This window comes from Ovis aries, chromosome 2 (assembly GCF_016772045.2).
Source record: "Ovis aries strain OAR_USU_Benz2616 breed Rambouillet chromosome 2, ARS-UI_Ramb_v3.0, whole genome shotgun sequence".
NCBI classification, from domain to species: Eukaryota; Metazoa; Chordata; class Mammalia; order Artiodactyla; family Bovidae; genus Ovis; species Ovis aries.
Window position 1 is genome coordinate 240,346,878 of NC_056055.1, and position 11,459 is coordinate 240,358,336.

Consider the following 11,459-nt stretch of genomic DNA (forward strand, 5'->3'; position numbering starts at 1 on the left):
AGGAATCAATTCAGTTCCGTTCAGTCGCTCAGTCGTGTCCGACCCTTTGTGACCCCATGAATCGCAGCACGCCAGGCCTCCCTGTCCATCACCATCTCCCGGAGTTCACTCAGACTCACGTCCATCGAGTCCGTGATGCCATCCAGCCATCTCATCCTCAGTTGTCCCTTCTCCTCCTGCCCCCAATCCCTCCCAACATCAGAGTCTTTTCCAATGAGTCAACTCTTCCCATGAGGTGGCCAAAGGAATGGTATAAGACTGTCTTTGGAGCCGCCTCTTTTTTCTTTTTCTTTTTTTAAATATTGAGTGATACACTAATGAGAATTTGAAATTTAAAAAAAAAAAAAACCCTAGGGAAAAAACTACCATAAGATCCAGCAATCCCATTACTGGGCATATACCCTAAGGAAACCACAATTCAAAAAGACACGTGTGGGGCTTCCCTGGTGGCTCAGTGGTAAAGAATCCACCTGCCAATGCAGAGCGGGAGACATGGGTTTAATCCCTGGTCCAGGAAGATCCCACACGCTGTGGGACAACTAAGCCTGTGAGCCACAACTACTGAGCCTGCACACTAAGGCCCAGAAGGCTCAGACAAATGCTAAAGCCCAAACACTCTAGAGCCTGATGCTCTGCAGCAAGAGAAGCCACCACAATGAGAAGCCCATGCACCGCTGAGTTTTTTTGGTGGTGCTCCCCTTAAATTCTGCATCCGTGATGGTTCCTCATTAACTTCATTCTAGTAACCTCAGCCTAGTCCTGTCCTTGCTCATGCGATCCTTTCAACAATCATGTGAAGTAGGTGCAAAAATTACCTCCGTTTTACAGATAAGAAAAGTGAGGCACAGAGAAGCTAAATGATTTGCTCAAAGTCATACAGTTAAGTGGTAAAGCCGGTGTATGAAGTTCTCTTAGAGTCCATGCTCTTAACCCTATTTTACATTTTGTTTATATGTACGTTTTGTGTAGTCCGTACGGGTTGCTAAATACCTCAAATAACTTGAATTTAAATTTTGAATTTAAAATGAAAACTACAGGGAGGCACATTCTGCTGCCCCTCTGGTCAGGGAAAGCCCTTGGGACATGAGGCACAGACTGAAAGGCAGCCACCCCCTCACCTGTCACACAACGCACATTGGCGGGGAACCTGGGGTTAAACCATTCATAGATGACCTGCTTCTGGATCAGAGCTTCCTACGTAACACAGCAGCTCCCTTGCTGGGATCTATTGAAAGTCAGAGAGAAGGGTTTGTAAAAAGAAAATGTATATATATATATATATATATATGTATATATATATATATATATGTGACAGGAAGAAGAAAATTTAAAATAGAACTTTCCTGCCTCTTTAAAAGTCAGGCCACCTGGGCTCCAGTCCAGTTTTGTGACCGTCAGCAGGCAGCCGCTCTTAGATAAAACAAGCTCATCAGATTACCACAGTCTCCACCACCCGCTATTGTCCCAATATACCTCATCCATTTCATTCACTTGCTATCTGACTGCTCCTGGGGGCTTGGATTTGGACCCCTAATGTAGCCATTTCACAGATGGAAGAATCCAAGCCCCAGAGGGGAAGAGGTTTACCCAGTTCACACAGTACTTTGAGCTGGACTTCAAGCCAGGCCTTACACAGCCCTTCAGTAACAAGAGGCACTTACGACTTTACACTTGATGGGGGCTCAGAAAGGAGGTTTCCAGACAGATCAAGCTAACCCCTATTTCCAGAACACCTCTCACTTGTCTCCAAGGTGGGTGTTTCCACATCAACATCTCATGGGAATCTCCCAATGACTCTGGCAGGTCAGCCTTGACAACCTCTAGCTTACAGGTTAGAAAAGGGCTCAGGGGCTTGTGATTCTCCCAGGATCTCACTGCAAGTTTGTGGCAGGTCTGTCTAACTTCACTAGCTCTTGACATAAGAACGGAGGAGTCCACCTCCTGCTCCCTCCCAAAGGCCCCCCTCCCTTGCTCTCGCTAGGATTTTCTGAGGCTGAGGCTGGAGTCACGGCTGGTTAAATTTGCTCTCTTCCAGAAGGATGCTGACACAGGGCAGCCTGAGAGTCAAGCTGGAGTTGTCAAAAATACTGATATAGGGACTTTCCTGGTGGTCCAGTGGTTAAGAATCTGCCTTGCAATGCAGGGGACATGGGTTCGCTCTCTGGCTGGGAAACTAAGATCTCACATGTCTCAGAGCAATTAAGCCTGCATGTCGAAACTACTGAGCCTCCACAGTTCAGAGTCCTCTCTACCACGCACCACAGCTAGAGACCCTGTGCGTCCCAAAGAAGATTGTGTGTGCCACGATGAAGACAGCCAAATGGATAAAGATTTTTAAAAAGCCCATATGCCAATCATGCGCTAGATGCTTTTCAGAGTTTTTAGTATTCTCTTCTTTATATTTATCTGCATCCTCTAAAATTTCCACAACGAATAAAATATTTTATTTTCTTGTGCAAGGAATTGCTTGATCTAGGCCTAGAAATGATTCTACTGAAGGTGTGGGGAAACAGGGATCAATATCCCCAATCTGCAGTTAAGGAAATTGAGGCTCGGAAGGCTGGCCTAAGGTCACACAGCTAGGAAGCGATGGAGTCAGGATGCTGTCCAAATTCAAGGCCTGTGCTCTTTCCATTCCACTACTCTGCCTACCCACCCCCCTTTGTTTTGTAACACCTTGTTCCACAAAGGAGTTCAGGCAATTTATTAAAAAAAAAAAAAAAAGAGGGAATTCCTTGGCAGTCCAGTAGTCAAGGCTCAGCACTTTCACTGGAGTGGCCTGGTCCCTGGTCAAGGAACTAAGATCCTGAAGCTGCATGGCATAGCCAAAAAAATTAAAAATACATAAAAGGAATCAAGCATTTATCTTAACTTTCCTGTACAAACTATTTCAGGAAAATCAAATAATGGATGAGGAAAAGTTATTCTTTATGGAAGAATTCCAGCTAATGAATGCAAAAAGAATAATAGAATTATTAATAGAAAATCACCATTCTGTAACACCTAATGAAATAATGGATCATCAGTGGATGCTAAAACTAACAGATAAAACTTTGGGGGGAATTCTATAATGAAGAGAGTAGGCCAAGGGCCCTGAAATCATGAATCAGTCAATAAAAATATTTTGAGTCAATATTATGTACCACTAGACTTAGCAGCAGCAGCAGATATGACATGGACATGATATGATATGACACGTGGACATCACCAGACGGTTGACACTGAAATCAGACTGATTATATTCTTTGCAGCCAAAGATGGAGAAGCTGTATACAGTCAGCAAAAACAAGACCAGGAGCTGACTGTGGCTCAGATCATGAACTCCTTATTGCCAAATTCAGACTTAAATTGAAGAAAGTGGAGAAAACCACTAGAACATTCAGGTATGACCTAAATCAAATCCCTTATGACTATACAGTGGAAGTGAGAAATAGATTTAAGGGACTAGATCTGATAGAGTGCCTGATGAACTATGGACGGAGGTTCATGACATTGTACAGGAGACAGGGACCAAGACCATCCCCAAGAAAAAGAAATGCAAAAAAGCAAAATGGCTGTCTGAGGAGGCCTTATAAATAGCTGTGAAAAGAAGGGAAGCGAAAAGCAAAGGGGAAAAGGAAAGATATACCCATTTGAATGCAGAGTTCCAAAGAATAGCAAGGAGAGATAAGAAAGCCTTCCTCAGCAATCAATGCAAAGAAATAGAGGAAAACAACAGAATGGGAAAGACTAGAGATCTCTTCAAAAAAAACTAGAGATACCAAGGGAACATTTCATGTAAAGATGGGCTCAATAAGGGACAGAAATGGTATGTACCTAACAGAAGCAGAAGATATTAAGAAGAGGTGGCAAGAACACACAGAAGAACTGTACAAAAAACATCTTCACAACCCAGATAATCACGATGGTGTGATCACTCATCTAGAGCCAGACATCCTGGAATGCGAAGTCAAGCAGGCCTTAGGAAGCATCACTACGAACAAAGCTAGTGGAGGTGATGGAATCCCAGTTGAGCTATTTCAAATCCTAAAAGATGATGCTGTGAAGTGCTGCACTTAATATGCCAGCAAATTTGGAAAACTCAGCAGTGGCCACAGGACTGGAAAAGGTCAATTTTCATTCCAATCCCAAAGAAAGGCAATGCCAAAGAATGTTCAAACTACCGCACAATTGCACTTACTTTACACGCTAGTAAAGTAATGCTGAAAATTCTCCAAGCCAGGCTTCAGCAATACGTGAACTGTGAACTTCCTGATGTTCAAGCTGGTTTTCGAAAAGGCAGAGGAACCAGAGATCAAATTGCCAGCATCCGCTGAATCATTGAAAAAGCAAGAGAGTTCCAGAAAACATCTATTTCTGCTTTATGGACGACGTCAAAGCCTTTGACTGTGTGGATCATGATAAACTGCGGAAAATTCTGAAAGAGATGGGAATGCCAGACCACCTGACCTGCCTCTTGAGAAATCTGTATGCAGGTCAGGAAGCAACAGTTAGAACTGGACATGGAACAACAGACTGGTTCCCATAGGAAAAGGAGTACGTCAAGGCTGTATATCGTCACCCTGCTTATTTAACTTATATGCAGAGTACATCATGAGAAATGCTGGACTGGAAGAAGCACAAGCTGGAATCAAGACTGCCGGGAGAAATATCAATAATCTCAGATATGCAGATGACACCACCCTTAGGGCAGAAAGTAAAGAAGAACTAAAGAGCCTTCTGATGAAAGTGAAAGAGGAGAGCGAAAAAGTTGGCCTAAAGCTCAAAATTCAGAAAACGAAGATCATGGCATCTGGTCCCATCACTTGATGGGAAATAGACGGGGAAACAGTGGAAACAGTGGAAACAGTGGGGGACTTCATTTTTCTGGGCTCCAAAATCACTGCAGATGGTGACTGCAGCCATGAAATAAAAAGACGCTTACTCCTTGGAAGGAAAGTTATGACCAACCTGGACAGCATATTAAAAAGCAGAGACATTACTTTGCCAACAAAGGTCCGTCTAGTCAAGGCTATGGTTTTCCAGTGGTCATGTATGGATGTGACTTGGACTTTGAAGAAAGCTGAGCGCCGAAGAATTGATACTTTTGAACTGAGGTGTTGGAGAAGACTCTTGAAAGTCCCTTGGACCTCAAGGAGATCCAACTGGTCCATCCTAAAGGAGATCAGCCCTGGGTGTTCACTGGAAGGACTGATGTTGAAGCTGAAACTCCAATACTTTGGCCACCTGATGCGAAGAGCTGACTCATTGGAAAAGACCCTGATGCTGGGAAACATTGAGGGCACAAGGAGAAGCGGACAACAGAGGATGAGATGGTTGGGTGGCATCACCTCAATGGGTTTGGGTCGACTCTGGGAGTCGGTGATGGACAGGGAAGCCTGGTGTGCTGCGTGCGATTCATGGGGTCGCAGAGTCGGATGCGGCTGAACTGAACTGATTAATGACAAAATAACCAGTAGACCACACCATCGCCAATAAGGTATGCTTGCCAAAGACATTAAACCTAATCAAGCTCTGGGGCTTCCCTAGTAGCTCAGACAGTAAAGCATCTGCCTGCAATGCAGGAGACCTGGGTTCAACCCCTGGGTCGGGAAGATCCCCTGGAGAAAGAAATGGCAGCCAACTCCAGTATCCTTGCCTGGAAAATCCCATGGACAGAGGAGCCAGGCAGGCTACAGTTCGTGCGGTCGCCAAGAGTCGGACATGACTGAGCGACTAACACACACGATCAAGCTCTAGATCCAACGTTCAGTCTACTGGAAATTCAAGAGACAGAAGACAAGTTAAACTACACCATCAGGAAGCAATCAGCCAAATCGTCTGGGATGTGGGTAGCTTTATAGACAAATGCTCTGGTTTCGTTTATAAATAAATAGCCTGAAAAATGAAAGGAAAGAAAAGTGAAAACTGTTACAGATAAAAAGTTAGTTATGAGGTGCATCAACCAAATGAACTATGTGAGCTTTATTTGAGTCCTGATTGAAACAAACTAACTATTAAAGAAATCTGAACACGAACTAGGTATTAAAAGGTTTTAAGGAATTTGTATTAATTTTGTTAGGTATGATAGTGGCATTGCTGTTGTGTTTGAAAAAGCCCTGTCTTTTAAAGACATATGCTGAAATAATTCCAGTGAAGTGATATGATGTCTGGGGTGTGCTTTATAATACTTCAGAGGGAAGGAAATGTGGGAAGGCAGATGAAACAAGATTGGCAAAATGTTGATAATTATTGAGGATGGGTTACAGGTATGTGACAATTTATTACATTCTCTCTACTTTCATGTGTTTGAAATCTTCCATAATAATGGGACTTCCCTGGTGGTCCACTGGTTAAGAATCCGCCTTCTAATACAGCGGATGCTGGTTTGATCCCTGGTCGGGGCCTAAGATCCCACATGACTTGGGGCACCTACGCCTGCACTCCACAACTACAGTGGATGGAATACCACAACTAAGACCTGACGCAGCCAAAAATAAATAAACAAATGTTGAAATATTCCATAATAAAACGTTTTTTAAAGGCTAAAAATGAGTAATTGAGAAAATTGGGACAAAGAGAAAATACTGATCCAGCAGTAGAAAAGTTCTGGGACTTCCCTGATGGTCTCGTGATTAAGAATCTGCCTGCCAACAAAGGAGGCATAGGTTCGATTCCTGCTCCAGGAAGATTCCACGTGCAGTGGAGCAACTAAGCCCGTGCACCGCAACTGTCGTGCCCACTCGCCTCTGCCACAAGAGACGCCACCACAATGGGAAGCCCATGCACTGCAGCTAGTGAGTAGTCCCCACTCACGGCAACTAGAGAAAAGCCGCAGGAAGCAAAGATCCAGCGCAGACAAAAATAAACATTTTAAATAAACAAAATGTTGATTTTTTAAGTTCTGAGTTTCTTAGCAGTCAAAACAAAGACGGAAACAAGAGTCACGATGGCCAAATGTTGAGAACGTCTCTTGTCTGCAGTTTTTTAACCCTTATTCAACCACATAAGAGTGGGCCCTGGGCCTGGAACTCTTCCTAAGCAGGAGATAGAGTCCCTGCAACCAGTGCTGGACTTATCACTTGTGTGTGTGTTCCCTTCCTTGTTTCAGGTGTCATGAGTACTCTTTCATCTCTGCTTAAAGCATGTCGGTCATTTGGCATCTAGCCAACCCCATTGCTGTATCTGTCCTCCTCTTAGAGGGGACAAGGTCCTTCCTCTGTGGCACAAAACAGTGAATACAGTGAATTCCCTGTGCTGATCACTGCGAGAGATCCCCAGGCAATGAGAGACCAACACCCACTCCTGAAGTTGATCTTGTTCTGTCTTTACGTGAGTAAAGCATTGTTCTATCCGGTGTTTGACTGCTTTGGGTCTTCCTCGACTACTCAGATGCCAAAAGGAAATGGGTAGACGCGTTTAGAGAGTCTTCCCCTGGTAATGATAACGTGGGTACTCTGCTTGACACCAGGAGATTTCTAAAACCAGCAAACCAGCACACTTTTTTGTAACCAAAGAGATTCTGGTGGTGGCAAAATTCGTACTCAATATAGCCTACCAGCAATGGGCCAGTCATCTGTCCTGATTTGGGCTATCATGAGGGACTTGGAAAAAGCAAGGGCCAACAGGAGGGAAAGAGGTGGAGAGGTGAGCCTTCAGTGATGAGGGGACTGGAGAGGGATCCGGGAAAGACAGGGCACTCTAGGGGGTGGGTACTGAGTGAGCAAGGGTAGAGAGGCTATCTCATTTTCATAAAAGAAAAAGTAAACAAAATGCATGGGAACCTGGAGAAAGCTCGTCTTCTTTTGCTCCCTTCTCACCCAAAAGAAATCGATCCAACTGCAAAAAGCACTGACAGGAAACAGAAGGCTTTGTTACCAAAGCTCTCTGGAGGACACTGCAAAGGGATTACGCAGCACAACGCATGGCAAGACCTCTTTTCAGAATCCTCCCAAATCTCTCTTCCTCAAAGTTCCACACTGCTACAGCAGCTCCCCAAGCTCTCCCTTTTTTCTCTTTTTTTCCAAATCCCTGACCACCCAAACTCTGCCAACTCCCCTCCCTTCTCTCAGTAGCAGCTCTTCCTGAGTGGGGCTGGAATGAAATTCCTCCAGGTCTCTCCAGTCTTCTACTTAGGTCTATTCGTCTCCCTCTGCCCTCCTTACAAAGGTTCCTTAGAACTAAGCCTGGGGAGGAGGAAAAACAGTGCATATTTACATGTGAGTATTTTTGTCCTGTTGCATGTTTAAAAAAAAAAAAAAAGTTGGAAGGAAAGACACCCGAATGTTAACAGGGAGATGCCAGGAAAGCTTTGGAATCAGATAAAGTTGGGTCCTGGCTCTGCCACTTTCTAGCTGTGTGACCTTGGGCAAGCCTCACTGGAGACATTTCTCCAAACCTGATTGCTGTTCCGTGAATGACTTAGCATGGTATCTGGCATACAGTAAGTGTTCCATAAAATGTAGCTTACAAAATAAAGGAGTTAGCTGGTACGAATATGGTGCTGCCTTTATCCATATTTCTTGCCTTTAACAGTATTTTATTTACATTTTTTCCAATAAGCACATATTTGTCATTTAAAATGAAACAACACGAAGGTCATTATAAACACAAGCATAAACCTAAATGTTTATCAGTAGAAGATCAAAAGAATTATGGGGTACCTGTATTCTGGAATATTATGAACTCCTTAAAAATGAAGTATTTCTATAAATGACACACATAAAAAATGTCCAGTGTACAGCAAGTTGCAAAACCATATGTGGTTTGACCCCTTTATGCATGTCTGTGTTTTTATACATGTTAAGCAATTATCAGTGAAGACGTTTTTCAATTTTCAAATCCATATTTTTGTAAAGCTTAATTTAAAAATATAATATGCATGAATTATTTTTACACAAAAGAGAAACACTTAAGGGGCTTAAAAAACAGGCATAGAGAGTTTCTAGCTGTGTTTCCCAGGCCTACAGCAGACCCAAACACCAGAAAACAAAAGGACTCCGAGATTCTGCGCACCTCAGCCCAGTTGCTGAGCTCCTGCCAGCCACTAGGCTGGGCAGGAAGAGTTAACAGGGCACCTCATCTTCAGTCCTCCCCCGACATCCTTTTTTGCAGACTGCAACAGAAAAAAGCCAGTTGAAATTGCTCCATTTCTCCCCATGGGGACCCCTCTAATACCTCTGCTAAGGAGGGTAAGGTTTGCTGGAGCCAGGCTAGAGGAAAGAGTGAAGGCCCTCGGGCCTGAAGATCTTTCTAGACGTATGTGGCCTGTGGCCCCCAACACTTCCTCTCTCCCCCCAAATCTCGTTGAAACTGAAGATGAAGGCAGGCTCTGGAGGGACCACAGGGCCTTCCTGGGTTCTCGGGGTGGGGCTCACCCTTCAGCGTGTGGGGGAGGGGGCTGCTGAGCACCCCCAAACACTTGGGGCACAAGCCTGAGAACTTCCTGGAATGTGGGGGAAATGGGTGTTTTATCAGCCATCTCTATAAAAACCATATGGGGCCCCCTATCAGCCCTCTCTATAAACACCATGGCCTACAGATCAAGCCCCAACCAAGATTTCCTGGCTCTTTCCAAGAAACCCAGGTCGGAAAGTGGGCGGGGTTTCTGCTTATTTCTTCCCCTCGCCCCCCCACCCCAGACCCTTCCCACTTTGCCCTTCCCACTTTGGGGCCCCAAATCCGGGCCCAACCCCAGGGCCAGACTATTCACCTCCCAGGTTTAGCCGGCCCCGCTCTCGCTCACTCAAACCACCCCCGGCGTCCGCCCAGCCCCCAGTCCCGCGCTTTCCCCTCCCCCTGATCCCCCACCCCGTTTCCGCGTAGTTCGCGCTCCCGGCACCCTGCGCGCGCCTCGCGTACCTCCCCGGCCCGCGGGAGCGCTAGCTCGGAGGCCCCGCCCCCAGGGCCCCGCCCCAAAGTGCCGCTCGAGGCCCCGCCCCCAAAGCCCCGCCCCGGTATGTGCTAGCGCCAGCCCTGTTTGCCTCTCCCGGTCGTTAAGGGGACCCCGCTACAGGTAGAGCCCTGGGGATGCTTTCAGTCCTTGAGACTTGCGTTCGGATGGTTAGGAAGGGGATTCGCGGCATTCAGAGAAGCTCGGAGACGATGCAGGCCCGGAAGCGGAAGCCGAGGATAGAGCGGGCCGGAGGTCCGGGCTGTGAGGACCTCAGAGTCCGAGCCCACGCCCACCTCCATCCCTCGGGTCCGCGCACTGTGGGAGTTGGGACTGGACGCTTGGTCTGCGTCCGGCGAGCTCGGAGCCTGACTCTGAGCACGAGCGGGCCCGGTACCCTCCAGGTGTGCTGCGCGGGACTGGCGGCACGGCGGGGTAGCCCCGGCAGCGTTTGTCGGGCGTGGAGGGCGAGTCAAGCGAACCGGGAGTGCCCGGCCTAGGGTCGGGAGTCGAGGGTCCACTCGGAGGTAATGAAGTGAGGTTAGGCCCGCGGTTCTCTCGGCCTGGATGCCGTGACCTGTCCTGGTAAAAGGGTGGGAAGCAGGAGGCCACCCTTTGGGGCTTTGCCTCTGCCAGCGCTTCCCAGGTGGGGCGCGGAACTCGGCTCTACGCCGCCACCGTGTGGCCCCCGGGAGCAGCGCCTTGCCGGGTTCCTGGAGAGACTCCTGACTGCCGGGGCGGGAGAACAGGTTCCCGAAGACATCGGGAGGGCAGCCCTTGGGGAGACTGACTTTAGATACCCTGCTTCTCCATAGCTAGCTTCCAGAAATGGGGTTGAAGCTGCCATGGCGGCGGCGGAGCGGTCACCAGGGCTTCCCCCAGCCGCCGTGGATCCTACTCAGGAAGGCATGGGACTCGGGTGTGGACGTCCAGTAACCGCCAGCATCTTGTTGCTCACTGAATAAGGAGATGTGGAGAATGGCACCTTCCAAAGGCAGCAAATTCTCCAACAACCAGCCAGCTTTTCCTAAGCACGTACTATGTGAAAGACATACAAAGACGAATAATTAAAGTAACTAGGGAAAGTCATATTTTTTGCTTCCCATGCTCATGAAAATAACAGGTTACTTTTGAAGAGGGCTATTGTATGTCTACTGTATGATAGACATTTACTGATTACTTTTATATGCATGATGACATTAAATTCTCACCACAATCCTCTAAGGGTAGGCACTATTATTCCTAGCCAACAGATGAGGAAAAGTTCAGAGAAGTTAAGTATCTTGCTCAAAGTCACACAGCTAGCTAAGGATCAAATTTCTAAGCCTTGGCTTTTTTTTTTTTTGGCCAAGCATGGGGCTTGCAGGATCTCAGTTCCCCCACCAATGACTGACTGCAGCCTCTGCGGTGAAAACCTAGAATCCTAACCACTCGGCCACCAGGGAACTCCCTTGTTGTTGTTTTTTTTTTTTTTACAGCATTTTTACATTCACAGCAAAATCAAGTTAAGATGCAGTGTTTCCCTATGCCTACTGCCCCAACACATAACCTCCTCCCCCTTTGAACATCTCACAGTGAGAATGGTGCA

At 46.6% G+C, this 11,459-nt stretch overlaps 1 long non-coding RNA gene across 1 annotated transcript; it reads left to right on the top strand.

Moving 5' to 3' along the window:
• The first annotated feature begins 9,907 nt into the window (after window positions 1–9,907).
• LOC114112904 (uncharacterized) lies at window positions 9,908–10,960 on the top strand. The gene is made up of 2 exons (XR_003588040.2): window positions 9,908–9,994; window positions 10,691–10,960. It is a non-coding gene; the product is annotated as an uncharacterized LOC114112904 (long non-coding RNA).
• The last annotated feature ends 499 nt before the right edge of the window (window positions 10,961–11,459 follow it).